Source organism: Oncorhynchus kisutch, linkage group LG2 (genome assembly GCF_002021735.2).
Source record: "Oncorhynchus kisutch isolate 150728-3 linkage group LG2, Okis_V2, whole genome shotgun sequence".
Taxonomy (NCBI): Eukaryota; Metazoa; Chordata; class Actinopteri; order Salmoniformes; family Salmonidae; genus Oncorhynchus; species Oncorhynchus kisutch.
This window is the reverse complement of record NC_034175.2, coordinates 11701408-11720091: the sequence shown is the minus strand read 5'-3', so window position 1 is coordinate 11720091 and position 18684 is coordinate 11701408. Positions and strand designations below refer to the sequence as shown.

Sequence of the window (18684 nt, the reverse complement as noted above, 5' to 3'; positions counted from 1 at the left end):
GGTAGTATGTACATGTAGATATGGTTAAAGTGACTATGTATATATGATGAACAGAGAGTAGGAGTAGCGTAAAAGAGGGGGTGGTGGGTGGCGGGACACAATGCAGATAGCCCGGTTAGCCAATGTGCGGGAGCACTGGTTGGTCGGCCCAATTGAGGTAGTATGTACATGAATGTCTACTTAAAGTGACTATGCATATACGATAAACAGAGAGTAGCAGCAGCGTAAAAAGAGGGTTTGGGGTGGAGTTGGGGGTGCACACAATACAAATAGTCCGGGTAGCCATTTGATTACCTGTTCAGGAGTCTGTCTTATGGCTTGGGGGTAAAAACTGTTGAGAAGTATTTTTGTCCTAGACTTGGCACTCCGGTACCGCTTACCATACGGTAGTATAGAGAACAGTCTATAACTGGGGTGGCTGGGGTCTTTGACAGTTTTTAGGGCATTCCTCTGACACCACCTGGTGTAGAGGTCCTGGGGGGCAGGCAGCTTAGCCACAGTGATGTACTGGGCCGTACGCACAACCCTCTGTAGTGCCTTGCGGTCAGAGGCCGGGCAATTGCTGTACCAGGCAGTGATGAAACCAAAAGATGCTCTCGATGTTGCAGCTGTAGAACCTTTTGAGGAGCTCAAGACCCATGCCAAATCTTTTTAATTTCCTGAGGGGGAATAGGCTTTGTTGTTCACGACCTCTTCACGATTGTCTTGGTGTGTTTGGACCATTCTAGTTTGTTGTTGATGTGGACACCAAGGAACTTGAATCTCACAACCTGCTCCACTACAGCCCCGTCGATGAGAATGGGGGCGTGCTCAGTCCTCTTTTTCCTGTAGTCCACAATCATTACCTTAGTCTTGGTTACGTTGAGGAATAGGTTGTTATTCTGGCACCACCCGGCCAGGTCTCTGAACTCCTCCCTATAGTCTGTCTCTTCGTTGTCTGGTGATCAGGCCTACCGCTGTTGTGTCATCTGCAAACTTCATGATGGTGTTGGAGTCGTGCCTGGCCACGCAGTCGTGGGTGAACAGGGAGTACAGGAGGGGACTGAGTATGCACCCCTGTGGAGCTCCAGTGTTGAGGATCAGTGTGGCAGATGTGTTGCTACCTACCCTCACCACCTGGGGGCGTCCCGTCAGGAAGTCCAGTATCCAATTGCTGAGGGAAGTGTTTAGTCCCAGGATCCTTAGCTTAGTGATGAGCTTTGAGGGTACTATGGTGTTGAACGCTGTAGGCAATGAATAGCATTCTCACATAAGTGTTCCTTTTGTCCAGGTGGGAAAGGCCCGTGTGGGTTGCAATAGAGATTGCATCATCTGTGGATCTGTTTGGGCGGTATGCAAATTGGAGTGGGTCTAGGGTTTCTGGGATAATGGTGTGGATGTGAGCCATTACCAACCTTTCAAAGCACTTCATGGCTACGGAGGTGAGTGCTACGGGTCTGTAGTAATTTAGGCAGGTTGCCTTTGTGCTCTTGTGCAAAAGATCACAGACTGTGGACAGAGGCATATTGTTTAAAAGTGTTAAGGACAGACAAATCTAAGTTTGTCTGAAAGACAAACAAAGAAGAACATTTCTGAGACACATAAAAAAATGAAAACATGATAGAGGAGTGCTTGACGCCATCTGTCGGGCATGGTGGAGGCAATGTGATTGTCTGGGGGTGCTTTGGTGGTGGTAAAGTGGGAGATTACAGGGTTAAAGGGATCTTGAAGAAGGAAGGCTATCCCTCCATTTTGTAAAGCCATGCCATACCCTGTGGATGGTGCTTAATTGGAGCCAATTTCCTCCTACAAAAGGACAATGACCCAAAGCACAGCTATGCAAGAACTATTTAGGGAAGAAGCAGTCAGCTGGTATTCTGTCTATAATGGAGTGGCTAGCACAGTCACCGAGCAGCTTGACCGTATTTGTGGGAGGTGCTTCAGAAAGCATGGGGTGAAATCTCTTCAGATTACCTCAACAAATTGACAACTAGAATGCCAAAGGTCTGCATGTCTGTAATTGCTGCAAGTTCAGGATTCTTTGACGAAAGCAAAGTTTGAAGGACACAATTATTATTTAAATTAAAAATAATTATTTATAACCTTGTCAACGTCTTGACTATATTTCCTATTCATTTTGCAGTTCATTTCATGTATGTTTTCATGGAAAACAAGGACATTTCTAAGTGACTGCAAACTTTTGAATGGTAGTGTATGTCTACTGTTTACTTCTTTCATTCACCTCGACATTATTGCTATTCAAAGTGCAAGGACATGTCTGAACTCGTAACATCAACCAACATAGATACAGCCTCTTTCACAATGAAATGTCACGTCTGTGCTGTCATTTTGAGCAATGAAGTAAAAAGAAAAAGAAAAAGTCAAATGACAGCATACCCTTTGTGATATTGACACAGATATTATTGTTAGATAAACAAGGGCATGATAATTTAAGGGAAGGCAGTCGCCAGACGGTATTGGTTCTAAAGGGTTAAATTGAGAGAAATTACTTGACTTCAAACCCACGTCTCAAACCGCACTAAAGGTAATTACAAATAGCACTAAAATCTAATGATTTGAGAAACAGAGAGAACAGACACAGATAGTACAGACACAGAAAATGTTTTATATGAATGAAATCTATTTAAAACCCTGTGCTGTATTGTCCTACTGGTCGGCTGGAGCTGTAGCTCTCTGGCCTGGCATCAGGACAAGCTAATCATGTCTGAGTGCAGCGAACGGAGCAGAGCATCACATGATTAAGATTCATGAGGTTGGAATAGCAGGAGCAAATTATCAGAGCAATTCTTGGAGGGTTCAAAAAACCATACATCCCTGAGTGTCTGGAGAGGGAGAATAAAACCTATTCTTTCTCTTCTTTATTCCTCTTATCAAGGATGTCTTACAGGATGAGACCCTGAATTTCTGACTACGGCTTTAAAGTACTGACGTAACATCTGTCCTTGCTCAAGAAGAGGGTTTGTAAAATGGCGCAATCCTAGAAGCTGGCAATGGAGTTACATGATTTGTATAGGACACGCCATATCTCTCTTTGGAGGGTGCGTTGGATTTGTATTATAAGGCACTTGAAGGTTAGAGAGAGCTTTGATAAAAACAACGCAAGCAGAGGTATTGTGTTTGGAAAAGCATTGTGTGGCTGGATCTGGGGTCAAACAAACAGGTATTTCAGTGGGACATACTTTTGCACATGTTAAATAATGGGCACTTGTTGTAGTGGGTCAATGTTCAGTGGATAAAATAGTTCAGTTTTCCCCATTAATCCTTGTCAGTTGTCTGCAAACTCAAACAATGGAGGATCCTTGCCCTTTGTGTATCACTGGAGAAAATACCTTTATTGCAAATCTTGTGCTCTCAAGTATTGTACATTAAAAGAAGGGATCTTTACTTTAGAGGCATATGTACCGGAGAGAAGCCTTTCCAATACAGAAGTGAAGCATTTCACTTCAACAACACTTCAAACCACGTCCTCGCAGCCTTTCCTTCTGCAAAACACTATTAACATTCTAGGCGACATTGACCAAAAAAGTGATAACTGCTCTCCACAAAAAATTGAAATTCCCATCAGCACACATTCTCCTAGGGATTAATCCGCTTGTCCATGTCCTATTTACAGAGAGGAGTGTGCTGTCTGAGTCTACCATTGTGAAAAATTGACCCCATCTTTTGGGTTAAGCTTGTCCATCAATTTGCGTACAATAGTGCCACGATAAAGGAACACGTGGTAGAGGTTTAGACTTACAGTTGAAGTCAGAAGTTTACATACACCTTAGCAAATACATTCAAACTCAGTTTCTCACAATTCCTGACATTTAATCCTAGCAAAAAAATCCCTGCCTTCGGTCAGTTAGGATCACCACTTTATTTTAAGAATGTGAACTGTCAGAATAATAGTAGAGAGAATGATTTATTTCAGCGTTTATTTCTTTCATCACATTTCTAGTGGGTCAGAAGTTTATTTACATACACTCAATTAGTATTTGTTAGCATTGCCTTTAAAACTTCTTAGGGCTGCAATCCCGTTAACAGGATGATATGACAACAGCCAGTGAAAGTGCTGGGCGCCAAATTCAAAACAACAGAAATCTCATAATTAAAATTCCTTCAAATTCCTCAAACATATATCTTAGACCGTTTTAAAGGTAATCTTGTTGTTAATCCCACCACAGTGTCCGATTTCAAATAGGCTTTACAGCGAAAGCACCACAAACGATTATGTTAGGTCACCTGCCATTTTTCCAGCCAAAGAGAGTCACAAAAAGCAGAAAAAAAGAGAGTCACAAAAAGCAGAAATAGAGATAAAATTAATCACTAACCTTTGATGATCTTCATCAGATGACACTCATAGGACTTCATATTACAGAATACATGTATGTTTTGTTTGATAAAGTTCATATTTATAGAAAGAAATCTCACATTACATTGGCACGTTATGTTCACTAGTTGTGTGATATTGCAGAGAGCCACATCATTTTACAGAAATACTCATTATAAATGTCGATAAATACAATTGTTAGACATGCAACCGCTGTGTCAGATTTAAAAAAAAACTTTACCTGAAAGCATACCATGTAATAATCTTAGACCGGGCTCAGAAAATAAATACAATTATCCGCCATGTTGGAGTCAACAGAAATCAGAAATCACATTATAAATATTCCCTTACCTTTGGCAATCTTCATCAGAATGCACTCCCAGGAATCCTAGTTACACAATAAATGCTTGATTTGTTCGATAATGTCCATTATTTATGTCCAAGTAACTACTTTTGTTAGCGAGTTTAGTACACAAATCCAAATGCTTGTGCAGGTCCATCCGAACGTCGGACAAAAACTTCAAAAAGTTATTACAGGTCGATGAAACTTGTCAAACTAAGTATAGAATCAATCTTTAGGATGGTGTTATCATACATTTTCAATAAAGTTCCAACCGGAGAATTCCTATGTCTGTAGAGAAGCCATGGAACGCAGGTCGCTATCATGTGAAATGCGCATGACCAGGACCTGTCTCTCTGCCAGACCACTGACTCGTAGAGCTCCCCTCTGGCTCCACAACACAGTAGAAGCCTCATTCAAGTTTATAAAGATGGTTGACATCTATTGGAATCCCTAGGAAGTGCACATTTATCAATTTCCCACTGTGTATTCAATAGGGGCTGGGTTGAATATCGACCAACCTCAGATTTTCCACTTCCTGTTTGGATTTCTTCTCAGGTTTTTGCCTGCCACATGAGTTCTGTTATACTCACAGACATCATTCAAACAGTGCCAGAAACTTCAGAGTGTTTTCTATCCAATACTGATAATAATATGCATATATTAGCAACTGGGACTGAGGAGCAGGCTGTTGACTCTGGGCACCTCTGGGCACCTTTCATCCAAGCTACTCAATACTGCCCCTGCAGCCATAAGAAGTTGTTTAACTTGGGTCAAACGTTTTGGGTAGCCTTCCACAAGCTTCCCACAATAAGTTGGGTGAATTTTGGCCCATTCCTCCTGACAGAGCTGGTGTAACTGAGTCGGGTTTGTAGGCCTCCTTGCTCGCACACACTTTTTCAGTCCTGCCAATAATTTTTTTTATAGGATTGAGGTCAGGGCTTTGTGATGGCCACTCCAATACCTTTACTTTGTTGTCCTTAAGCCATTTTGCCACAACTTTGGAAGTATGCTTGGGGTCATTGTCCATGTGGAAGACCCATTTGCAACCAAGCAGTAACTTCCTGACTGATGTCTTGAAATTTTGCTTCAATATATCCACATAATTTTCCTCACTCATGACGCCATCTATTTTGTGAAGTGCACCAGTCCCTCCTGCAGAAAAGCACCCCCACAACATGATGCAGCCACCCCTGTGCTTCACGGTTGGGATGGTGTTCTTCGGCTTGCAAGCCTCCCCTTTTTCCTCCAAACATAACGATGGTCATTATGGCCAAACAGTTCTATTTCTGTTTCATCAGACCAGAGGACATTTCTCCAAAAAGTACGATCTTTGTCCCTATGTGCAGTTCCAAACCGTAGTCTGTATTTTTCATGGCAGTTTTGGAGCAGTGGCTTCTTCCTTGCTGAGTGGCCTTTCAGGTTATGTCGATATAGGACTTGTTTTACTGTGGATATAGATACTTTTGTACCTGTTTCCTCCAGTATCTTCACAAGGTCCTTTCTGATGTTTTGGGATTGATTTGCACTTCACACCAAAGTACGTTCATCTCTAGGAGACAGAACGCGTCTCCTTCTTGAGCAGTATGACGGCTGCGTGGTCCCATGGTGTTTATACTTGCGTACTATTGTTTGTACAGATGAACGTGGCACCTTCAGGTGTTTGGAAATTACTCCCAAAGATGAACCAGACTTGTGGAGGTCTACAATTTATTTTCTGAGGTCTTGGCTGATGATTTATTTTGATTTTCCCATGATGACATGCAAAGAGGAAGGCCTTGAAATATATCCACAGGTACACCTCCATTTGACTCAAATGATGTCAATTAGCCTATCAGAAGCTTCTAAAGCCATGACATCATTTTCTGGAATTTTCCAAGCTGTTTAAAGGCACAGTCAACTTAGTGGATGTAAACTTCTGACCCACTGGAATTGTGATACAGTGAATTATAAGTGAAATAATCTGTCTGTAAACTATTGTTGGAAAAATGAATGGTGTCATGCACAAAGTAGACTGTAGTTTGTTAACAATACATTTGTGGAGCGGTTCAAAAATGAGTTTTAATGACTCCAACCTAAGTGTATGTAAACTTCTGACTTCAACTGTACGTACCAAAGTTAGCATGTTTAAGAGGAAATATTGAACCACTAACATACTGTATGTCTCAATCATTGGTCATTCTGTACAGCAGGCAAAACACAACAGTACTGCTATTTTGAAAGAGTAAAACATTCTCATAATCACGTCTGATATCTAGGAGATTTTATTTATCAAAAAGACACAATGTAAGTACATTTTACAATGGTAAAATAAAGAGCTGAGGAGTAATTGGTGCTACAAATTCCTTTCTGAACATCACAACGTTCTCATAACGTTACCATTGTGAATAATCATATTTTGCGACGCTGAGAATTTTTACAAGCAGTGAAGGAACATATCACAGCAATGAAGCACAACTTAATTCAAACAGAAAACGTTCACAAGTATCCACAGCTATCATTCATCTTCTCATCGCCCACTCCACAATTCTAGAAACTTTAAGCTTTTGTCAGGGATATGAGAACCTACAGTAAGTTACATCACCTTAAATATATGCATAGATTTGAATAGTGATGCCAGACCTTGAAGATAGGTTCCTATTAGAGACTGCAGAGGGGAGGACGGCTCATAATAATGGCTGGAACGGAGTATGGAATGGCATCAAACACATGGAAACCATGTTTTGATGTTTTTAATACCAATCCAACATTCCGCTCCAGCCATTGCCACGAGTCCTTCCTCCCCAATTAGAGTGCCACCAACGTCCTGTGATAGATTCACAAACATTTTGGTGCTTTTGGTTCATTTAGTTCCTTTTCTCTGCAAGGTACAAAAAAAAAATGAATATCTGGGCACACTGACTCAGTAAGACTAAGAGAAAATAACAATAATAAAACACTTCAGATTTGTGTATGCATGCGATGAGTTAAGAGCTAGAGCCCACTGATGCCGGTGGATTGTGAGGGAAGAGTGATAATAAAAGATGCATGACGTCGGAAGCAGAAAAGGCTAGGAGCTGACACTGACGCTGCACACTGACGCTGCACACTGAAGAGTCTTACCCATCTTTTCAGAGAACTCAGTGATAACACACACATACAGCCCACGGGAGAAGTCAGAGAGATGATAATCACCCCTCTGAGAGATTAATTAAGTCTATTACTATCTCTAAATAAGCCTTCCTGGAAAATATGTAACAGGATGAGACATTTGGAGGGAATGGAGGGAAAGTGGTTGACTCTACTGCCTATTGATTGGCCAGAGGGTGAGTGCTTCAGGCGATCAACAAACCTGTAATTTATGTCACATGTTCCACTCTTTACACTCAGATCATGGCAGATAGATATGTTTGTGTGCAAGTGTGTCTGTGTTTGCATGAGCGAGAGAGAGAGAGAGAGAGAGAGAGAGAGAGAGGATAGCAAGAGTGAAATGATAGGACTGAAAAAAGCTGTAAATCATATTTTAAAGTACTGTTTTTATCACACCATTTGATACATTTTTGTCTAATGATCATTTATGTATTCATATAATCATAAGTACTACACAACATTTTATTATCATACTTCATAGATACAGTAGCATCAGGTAAATATGATCCAGTGCTTAAAAAACAAAAACAAGTAAACAAACACAGAGGAAAACAGGGTAAAGTAAGTGGATACATCAATACCTCTTCCATGATTGGCTGGTTGGCTGCCACAGCTACCACAGTTAGGTACAGTATAAATTAACCACAGTAGACTAGTATGCCATTCATTTGAAGATGATAATATAAGTACCAGCTATCCCCCCGCCCCCCGCCCCCTGCCTGACACACAAACACACACACTCATATACCTGCGCACACCAAATATCTACCTACATAAGCAAGGAGAGACAGCCATGACGAAGTAGAGGTGTTGGTGTGGGGCAGCCCCTCCTGTCTGAGACTGCTGGTACAGGTCAGGGGTCAGGTGGTCAGGTGGAGCAGAAGCAGAGAGGTCACAGCACTATGACTGCAGCTACCTGGGAAACACAAGCACACCAGACAACATGCATCAATCATTAACCAGCGCTATATAGGCAAGCTAACGATGGGATGACAACCACTAAATGTGGGCTACTCACAAAGCTAAGCTTTCTAAACCAAGTCTAAGCCAATACCACAGGTGTAATATTCTTGTACATGTACCTTTACCTTTACATCCACTACTAACTGCCTTAGGCTTATATTATTTTCACTTTTATTTTATGAATTATTAATTGGTAAGGAACTAATTTGTACTTTTTATTATGGAAGTGACACAAGGTCGTGGGTAGTATTTTATGATTGGTGGTCAGTGTATGAGTTCTAATTATGTCTGGGCCAGAGATCAACCAGCTGGAGATCCAAATGGTTCATTAATTAGCAGCCCCCTGTGACGGGCATGAAGTAGAACCACAAAAGGCCACAGTGCATCACTTTTATCTCAAATTATACTCAGGGGTTGGCCAACTCATCTGTTAATTACAGCATGTAGCTAAGATGATCTAAGGGTTATGCAGCACACAATATGAAAATAAAATATACAGTGTTGTACTTTAGATGTTTATGTTTTGTGTCTAACTATACAACTTCTAAAATGACTTCAGGGTTATACTGTATGTTGTGCTGAGAAAATACCATGTATTGTGCTTTAGATGAAGTGTTTGTTATGTTGAACTATTCAATCGTTATCGTTCCATGTCATAATTGAAGGCATACATGAATAGACATCTGGGGTGAGTCACATAGACCTATTGTGAGATCGGCTTTGTATTGAACCCACAGGGCAAACAACACCCGCAGGGCAAAGAATGGCTTCTTCCTCCAACTACCTCTGCCTCACACCTGACACTATGGAGTCCATTCTTCCAAGCTGTCTGTCACTCAGTCTGTCTTTCTCTATTTCTCTTCTCCAGTCAGTCCATAACTACCTTTCCAAATACGTCCATTGGAGGGGTCTGGCGGTCATGTCAGAGGGGGCGAATCACCAAAGCAGATCCTTCTCCTCACTCTTTCTTTCTCTTCTCTATCTACTACTACTCAAGACCTGACCAGCCAATCTCTGATTAAAACTCACCCCACCTTATTTCAAAGAGAGAGGGAAAGAGGGATGGAGAAAGAAAGGGTGAGACAAAGACAAAGAGAGAGAGAGAGAGAGAGCGAGAGGAGAGGGATTGTGAGAGGCCATAGTCTATGAAATGGGGGCAGAGTTCCTGCAATCCTTTCTGAGAGACTGATGGCCATTGGCCGAGACTGCCCGTGGCCAGGCATGCCTGTTTGGGTAAGAGTCTAGAAGAGAAAAGACCCATACAACTGAAGTTGGAAAAAAAATACACACCACTGTGGTGTTTTATTTTTCATTCAACTTTCATTCATGTAGGTCTGTCTAATTCAGACATTATCTATTTTTTGTCAAGATAGATCCTAGTGTAAGAAAGGCAAGCAAGTGCAACCAGCAGCTTTACAATATTCCAAGTTCCTGCGACACACAAAACAAGGAAATTGAAAATGGAAAACTCAGACCTGCTTGTATATCATTATGCTCTTTGGTAAAGCATTTCTTTTTAGGGTAATATCAGTAGAAATGTTACAAATATGGAGGTTCAGGACCAGTGGAAGCTCCTCAGAGGAGGAAGGAAATTTCTTTTTTTAAATTGATTGTGAAACATAAAAAAACATATTTTTGAGATAAAACTTTACTAAATACAGTATATTCACGTCACCAAATTATTGATGAAATAACACTGTTTTGCAATGAAGGTCTACAGTAGCCTCAACAGCACTCTCTGGGGTAGCATCACGGTGTAGCAAAAGGACAGATCGGTTCTGTTCTCCTCTGGGTACATTGACTTCAATATAAAACCTAGGTGGCTCATGGTTCTAACCCCCTTCCATAGCCTTACACTGTAATTATGACAACTTCAGAGCTTTTGCAGCATCAACTGACATGATGTCCACCCAATAAAAGGATCAGAGAATGAATCTAGTACTGAAAGCATAAGCTACAGCTAGCTGCTACTGCAGTGCATAACATGTGGTGAGTATTTTAACAGCTTTGAACAAATTGATTTCTTTAAAATTGAAAGAGAAGCGAGAGAGAGCTAGCTATATTTCCTTGTATTCTTTTCACTTTCACTTTCACTTACTTAGCTAGGGAATGCAGCTCGCTAGTTTAGCCTACTCAAACACCCGGCTCAAACAGAGAGGGATGCCATGTTAGCTAGCTGGCTATGGCTATCCAACACTGGAACTCTTCCAAGTCAAGATACGCTTTAGGTTTTATTAATTTATTGCCACCAGGGCCCGCCAGTGTAATTACTCAACTGCTTTCTGTACACTGTAATGCATGATTGTAGCGGGTTTACTACCGAGTTAGTTCTAGCTATGTTGATTATGATGATAGCTAATATGATGTCAATATGGTGGGGTGGGGGGAGTATACAAAAAAAAATTATGCAAACAATTAACTTGATAGGACCCACAATCTATCTGCACCCTGCCCTACCATCCATACCCTGATTGGAGTAAACTAACGGACAACAATACTTCTACTGCTACTTCTACTGCTCACATGTACGGTACATGTAGTTAATAATTATACAAATATTCTTCATTTCCTCTTTCTGCAAGTGCTGGGTTTTCAACCAACCAATTCATTCTGATCTTAGAGAGGTGGAGGGGAGAGAGGAGGAAAGAGTATGAAGTTTGACAGGGGGATAAAGATGACTACGCTGCAGACCTCTGTCTATGAAAAGACCCCAGGCTTCCGTCAGATTGGTGATTGTATACCCATCTGAACGATGTCCTGATCCAGACAGGTTGGAATGATGCCAGGAAGGAGAGAGGCACAGATGAACTGATGGAATGAGAGAACGAAACGTATTGGGGAGAAATAGGGGAATAAAAATGGGGAGTATGGTGGATAAAATGAATGGGACAGAGTAGAGAACAAGCAAAGACAAAGAGAGAGCGTAATTGAGAATGAGAGTGAGCAAAAGAGAAAGTGAACGAGAGAAAAAGAAACAGAGAGAGATTGATCGATCAAGAGAGAAAACGGAAGGAAGAGAAAAGGAGAGAGAGCGAGGTAGAGAGTAACGGTAGGGAGATATGGTGCTTTGAAGAGATCAGAGGGCATGAGGCTACCCCGTCTCCCTGGCACACACACACAGAGGGAGAGAGAGCTCTGCCAGTATCACCGACTTCAAAGCTCTGTCTCTGTGCCACCACAACGGAGACCCCCTTCTCCTTCCGGAAGAGTCTGGGAGACACACATGCATCTACGCACGCACACACGCACACACACACACACACACACACACACACACACACACACACCACACACACACACACACACACACACACACACACATGAATCAACTGCAGTGTATCTTGGGCAAAGCAAGGGGGCGCTAGAAAGCTGTTTGAACATAACTCCACCTTGTCATTGAAAGACGTGTGTGGAAAGGAGGGAGGAAAGGAGGAAGGTTAGGAGGGAGGGAATGAAAGCCAATAAACACAGACAGTCCCCAAGATGAATGCTCGAGTGACAAATAGCAATGCAGCAGTTTAGACATCTGGTAATGTGCCTCAGTAGATCCATTTCCTGCAATCAAACAATATAAAAACTCCAGACAGACAGTCTAATGAGAAAAAGACAGGAGATAAACTGAATTTAAAAAATATATTGATGAAAGTGTCAAGTTACTGTACTGTACTGTAGATAACATAGACAAGTCAGACAACAGACCAGTGGAAGCTGCTGTCACATTAAATCACATTTGATACCTTAATCCATTCCACCCATTACAATGATCCAGCTTCCCTTCACTTGCCTGCACCGAAAAAGACATGTCAAATCTCATTTGTACTGAGTGAGTTGGTAGAGATGTTTACTATCGCCCAGCCAGAGTGAAGGAAGATTTAGAAGTCAAACTGAAATCCAGGGTGGATGGGATCAATGTGAGCAGCTGGGGAGGGGTTGTGTTTTGAAGGACCCTGTTCTGTCCGTCACGGCCCATTTCCAGCAGAGCCAGAGGCCAGATGCATGGAGCTGATAGGCCGTATCAATTACAACCCAAACTGGCTCCATTGCACAGCTATCACAGCTATCGATTGTCAGTCACAGGCTGGATGAATGGCGTAGACTCGGAGCCAACAGGTTGACCGGGTGGTGTGTGTGTGTGTGATTGTGGGGGGAAAGAGGGAAGAGGAGAAGCAGATATTTCGCATGACAGCCTAGTTTGAACACTCACATTCAAGTGAGTGGTGAGTACTCAAGTGAGTATTACTCAGTCTCTCTATCTTAACACATTTGATGGCTACACCGTTGTGTACAACAGTATATCCAATATGAACCTAGCTCACCCATTGTACTGAATATCAGACCTACAGTCTGTCCACTCAAATACACTGGTGAACACAATGACATAGTGGATGGATTTATGCTGCCTCTTTAACCCTCCATGTGAGGTCCCTCCATACCTAAGCTGCTACCCACCATCCATCCTTCCCTCTATCCCTCGATTGACTCTCTCCAAATGGCATCTGTCTGTGTGAGGAGCTCTGTGTTGATCAGGCTGGTGTAATGACAGCCTAAGCTGTTCGTTGGAAGGTCTCACAAATTAAGGCGCTGGCCAATCAGCTTTAGGTAATCTCAGCTCTTCTTCCTGGAGAATGCTGGCTATGCTGAGCAGGCTTGGTTTGAGCAGCTGGGGATATGTGTGTGTGTGTGTGTGTGTGTGTGTGTGTGTGTGTGTGTGTGTGTGTGTGTGTGTGTGTGTGTGTGTGTGTGTGTGTGTGTGTGTGTGTGTGTGTGTGTGTGTGTGTGTGTGTGTGTGTGTGTGTGTGCGTGTGTGTGTGTGTGTGTGTGTGTGTGTGTGTGCGTGCGTGCGTGCGTTTTGATGTGGAGGGTCTATATGTCTATGTGTTTGAGGTGTATAATTCTGAAATTATAAGATGTACAGTAAATGGAGAGTAATTAAAACATGTATTTGAAAGCTGTGTTAATCATTTTGACCATAGCTACTAGTTTGTGAAATGGGTTAATGCTAGTCTCAGATCACCTGTGTAAAATAGTGATGTGTTTTCTCATGGAAAGAGAAAAGACAGTGACAGTCCCTCACCCACAGAGTCACAGTAATCCCCTCCAGCAAAGTTTGGAGTAAGCTGACCGCATGGAAAAAGATAAACAAGGATTGTCATTCTTCACCCCGTAATGGAAAATTGCACAGCACTTTCTGTCCTCAGCATTTATCGCTAATAGAGTTTTTTAAAAATCCATACCATCTAATTTACTGCAATCATTTCTACACACAAAATATACTTTCTAATTCTTTGCACATTGTTTTCTTTCTTCCATTTTATTTAGCTATTTCCCTCTTACTTTAGGGAAGATATCAGAAGCAGAAATAGGTTGAGCAACAAACAAGGCCTGAATCCACAATATCAAAACAATCTGAATTCTTTCCTAAACGGAATAGTTTTATTTAAATTGACTCCTTTCATTTAACAAAATACAGTCATTTTCTCAATAATAAAAAACGGCAAAGTCTCCCAAACATCTGAAGTTAACAAAAAGAAAAGTGACCATCAGAGTGAAACATTCTGAAAGCAAAAAGAAAACGTTTTCTTCCCTTCCCTCGTAGAGCAGAGGATAGATTGAGGACGTCAGTGACGAATGTCTTGCATTAACTTTGTTGTTTATTTTCCCCCGGAAGCAGTGAAATAACCCTATTAAATCAAGTAGTCACTCGACCATTAATCTCAATGCAGCTGACTAGTCCCTCAAAGCTAAATGGGGTTTAGAATTTGCATGAGGCGAGTTTACCCACAAAGCCTTGCCTAAGAGGATTGCAGTTCAGACAGAGAGCTTATTGTCACACTTGTTCATAGACACGGATTAACGGTAGTAGACCACAAAAGGACTGCACTAACTTCATGGCAAGGCGCACTAGTTCCCCCTCACTGCACTGCTAGTAAAGAGATCTCTCTTTCAGGGGCGGAAATACGGCAAATTACAATGCAGCAGTTACTTCTGTGACATCTATCAATTAATAGCTACTCTGTACTGTTCATTTCCTTTCATTTCACAGAAGTACTTCCTGCATGGTTATTTGCTTTTTTGACTTTAGTTTCAAATCAGGTGTTTATGGACACCAGAAAGGCCTGAAAATACAGTATTTTGGGTAACTCAGATTGTTCTGGCATTTCTCACATAGAAACTTAATTGGGAGGAATGATGGTGAATATGCTTTTTATATTTGTATCACAAGCCATTTTGGGGAGAATCATGATGGAAGTGGCCATTTTAGGTCCATTTTAGCCCTATACATTCCTCTTGTCAGCAGCCTGATCACTACAAATAAACTTTGATTTAAAGCATTTGAAAAGGTTGTGAGAACGTCGATATATGCCTTCCTCAGTACTCACAAAAAAAAGAAAAATGATTGCCCAGCACTGGGCAATAACAGACAGAGTGCGCTGCTTAGACCACTGCGTCACCGTAGTTTACAATGCTCCAGCAAACCGTGAGAAGAGTTGATGATAGTTGACGGAAACACCAAGCGCGTTGTTATCTTTTATTTAGTTTTAAGCCTTCCCCAAACCATAGCCCTAACCTTAACCACTCGAAATGAATGCCTAAATTATTAACCTTAGAGTTGTTTCTGTTTTAACCCTGTAACTACACAGCATGAACTCTGTAAACACGCAGAATTAATGTGTAAAAAATAGACCTTCATCCATAATACGTCAGATTCCCGAAAGGAAAATGTGAGATATTGTTGCTGGTAAGACCCTATGATCTGTGACCGCACATGATACAGACAATATATTGGTGTCATTATACACCTTGTACAGTGCCTTCAGAAAGTATTCACACCCCTTTTCCACATTTTGTTGCGTTACAGCCTGAATTTAAAATGTATTAAATTTAGATTTTGTGTCACTGGCTTACATACAACACTCCATAATGTCAAAGTGGAATTACGTTTTTAGAAATGTTTACAAATTAATAAAAAATGAAAAGCTGAAAATGTATGTCTTAAAAGTCAATAAGTATTCTACCCCTTTGTTATGGCAATTCAAAATAACTTCAGGAGTAAAAATGTGCATAACAAGTCACATTATAACTTGTATGGTTTCACTCTGTGTGCAATAGCAGTGTTCTTGATACTCCCCATCCCGGATCCGGGAGCGTAATCATCGACTGACACTAATTAGCATAACGCAACGGACATAAATATTAGTAGAAAATATTCCTATTCATGAAAATCACAAATGAAATATATTGAGACACAGCTTAGTCTTTTGTTAATCTTTTGTTAATCCCCCTGTCATCTCAGCCAAAGCAAGACAAGCCTAGCATAGCATTATGTCCAGCTAGCAGCAGTTAACTTGGTCACGGAAATCAGAAAAGCAATCAAATTAAATTGTTTACCTTTGATGAGCTTCGGATGTTTTCACTCACGAGACTCCCAGTCAGATAGCCAATGTTCCTTTTTTCCAAAAATATTATTTTTGTAGGCGAAATAGCTCCGTTTGTTCTTCACGTTTGGCTGAGAAATCGACCGGAAATTGCAGTCACAAAAAATATTCCAAATTAGCTCCATAATATCGACAGAAACATGGCAAACGTTGTTTATAATCAATCCTCAAGGTGTTTTTCAAATATATATTTGATAATATATCCACCGGGACAATTGGTTTTTCAGTAGGACCAATTGGAAAAATGGCTACCTCCGTATTTTACGCAAGAATCACTCTGAGAGACATCAGGTGACCACTTACACAATGTAGCCGCTAACGGTATTCTTCAACATAAATGCGTAAAACTACGTCACAATGCTGTAGACACCTTGGGGAATACGTAGAAAAAGTAATCTAGTTGATAGCCCATTCACTGCTCAATAGGGACACATTGGAACGCAGAGCTTTCAAAACACGAGGCACTTCCGGATTGGATTTTTCTCAGGCTTTCGCCTGCAATATCAGTTCTGTTATCCCCACAGACAATATTTTTACAGTTTTGGAAACTTTAGAGTGTTTTCTATCCTAAGCTGTCAATTATATGCATATTCTAGCATCTTGTCCTAACAAAATATCCCGTTTACTTTGGGTACGTTATTTTTCCAAAAATTAAAATACTGCCCCCTAGTCACAACAGTTAACAATAGAATTTGAATGACTCCATCATCTCTGTAGCCCACACGTACAATTATTTGTAAGGTCCCTCCACAAAGACCAGAGAGGTTTTATAATGCCTCACAAAGAAAGGCACCTATTGGTAGATGGGTAAAAGAAATAGACATTAAATATCCCTTGGAGCATGTTATTAATCAAGTCACTACAAAGATACAGGCATCCTTGCTAACTCAGTTGCCGGATAGGAAGAAAACCTCTCAGGGGTTTCACCATGAGGACAATGGTGACTTTAAAACAGTTTTAGAGTTTGTTTTATTTGTTTATTTTTTTTAATAAACTTTAATATTTAATATTGCGGATAGAATGTTGCTTCCATCAATGTAATTGTCTGCATCATTTCCAATCCCCCATATATTTTATTCAACACACAGTTGAGGTCGGAAGTTTACATACACCTTACTAAATACATTTAAACTCTGTTTTTCACAATTCCTGACATTTAATCCAAATAAGAATTCCCTGTCTTAGGTCAGTTAGGATCACCACTTTATTTTAAGAATGTGAAATGTCAGAATAGTAGTAATTTATTTCAGCTTTTATTTCATTCATCACTTTCCCAGTGGGTTAGAAGTTTACATACACTCAATTAGTATTTGGAGCATTGCTGTTAAATTGCTTAACTTGGGTCAAACTTTTCGGGTAGCCTTCCACAAGCTTCCTACAATAAATTGCATGAATTTTGGCCCATTCCTCCTGACAGAGCTGGTGTAACTGAGTTAGGTTTGTAGGCCTCCTTGCTTGCACACGCTTTTTCAGTTCTGCCCACAAATGTTCTATAGGGTTGAAGTCAAGGCTTTGTGATGGCCACTCCAATACATTGACTTTGTTGTCCTTAAGCCATTTTGCCACAACTTTGGAAGTATGCTTGGGGTCATTGTCCATTTGGAAGACCCATTTGTGACCAAGCTTTAACTTCCTGACTGATGTCTTGAGATGTTGCTTAAATATATCCACAGCATTTTCCTACCTCATGATGCCATCTACTTTGTGAAGTGCACCAGTCCCTCCTGCAGCAAAGCACTCCCACAACATGATGTTGCCACCCCCGTGCTTCAGGGTTGGGATGGTGTTCTTCAGCTTGCAAGCCTCCCCCCTTTTCCTCCAAACATAACGATGGTAATTATGGTAGACCAGAGGATATTTCTCCAAAAAGTACGATCTTTGTCCCCATGTGCAGTTGCAGTGGTCTGTATTCTGTAGTCTGGCTTTTAATGGCGGTTTTGGAGCAGTGGCTTCTTCCTTGCTGAGCGGCCTTTCAGGTTAAGTCGATATAGGACTCGTTTTACTGTAGATATAAATACTTTTGGGGCTGTTTCCTCCAGCATCTTCACAAGTTCCTTTCTGTTGTTCTGGGATTGATATGCACTTTTCGCACCAAATTATGTTCATCTCTAGGAGACAGAACATGTCTCCTTCCTGGGCGGTATGACAGCTGCGTGGTCCCATGGTGTTTAGACTTGCATACTGTTGTTTGTACAGATGAACGTGGTACCGTCAGGAATTTGGAAATTGCTCCCAAGGATGAACCAGACTTGTGGAGGTCTAAAATTTGTTTTCTGAGGTCTTGGCTGATTTCTTTTGATTTTCCCATGATATCAAGCAAAGAGACACTGAGTTTGAATGTAGGCCTTGAAATACATCCACAGGTACACCTCTAATTGACTAAAATGATGTCAATTAGACTGCCAGAAGCTTCTAAAGCCATGACATTTTCTGGAATTTTCCAAGTTGTTTAAAGGCACAGTCAACTTAGTGTATGTAAACTTCTGACCCACTGGAATTGTGAT

General features: G+C 41.1%; 1 protein-coding gene across 1 annotated transcript in view; it reads right to left on the bottom strand.

Moving 5' to 3' along the window:
- Positions 1-6895: 6895 nt before the first annotated feature.
- The window catches only part of LOC109901158 (t-SNARE domain-containing protein 1-like), a 123170-nt gene continuing 111381 nt past the window's right edge, over positions 6896-18684 (bottom strand). Inside the window, exon 12 of the mRNA XM_031787529.1 lies at positions 6896-8697. The gene's annotated coding sequence lies outside the window, so the exon portion shown is untranslated. The remainder of the gene's footprint in view (positions 8698-18684) is intronic.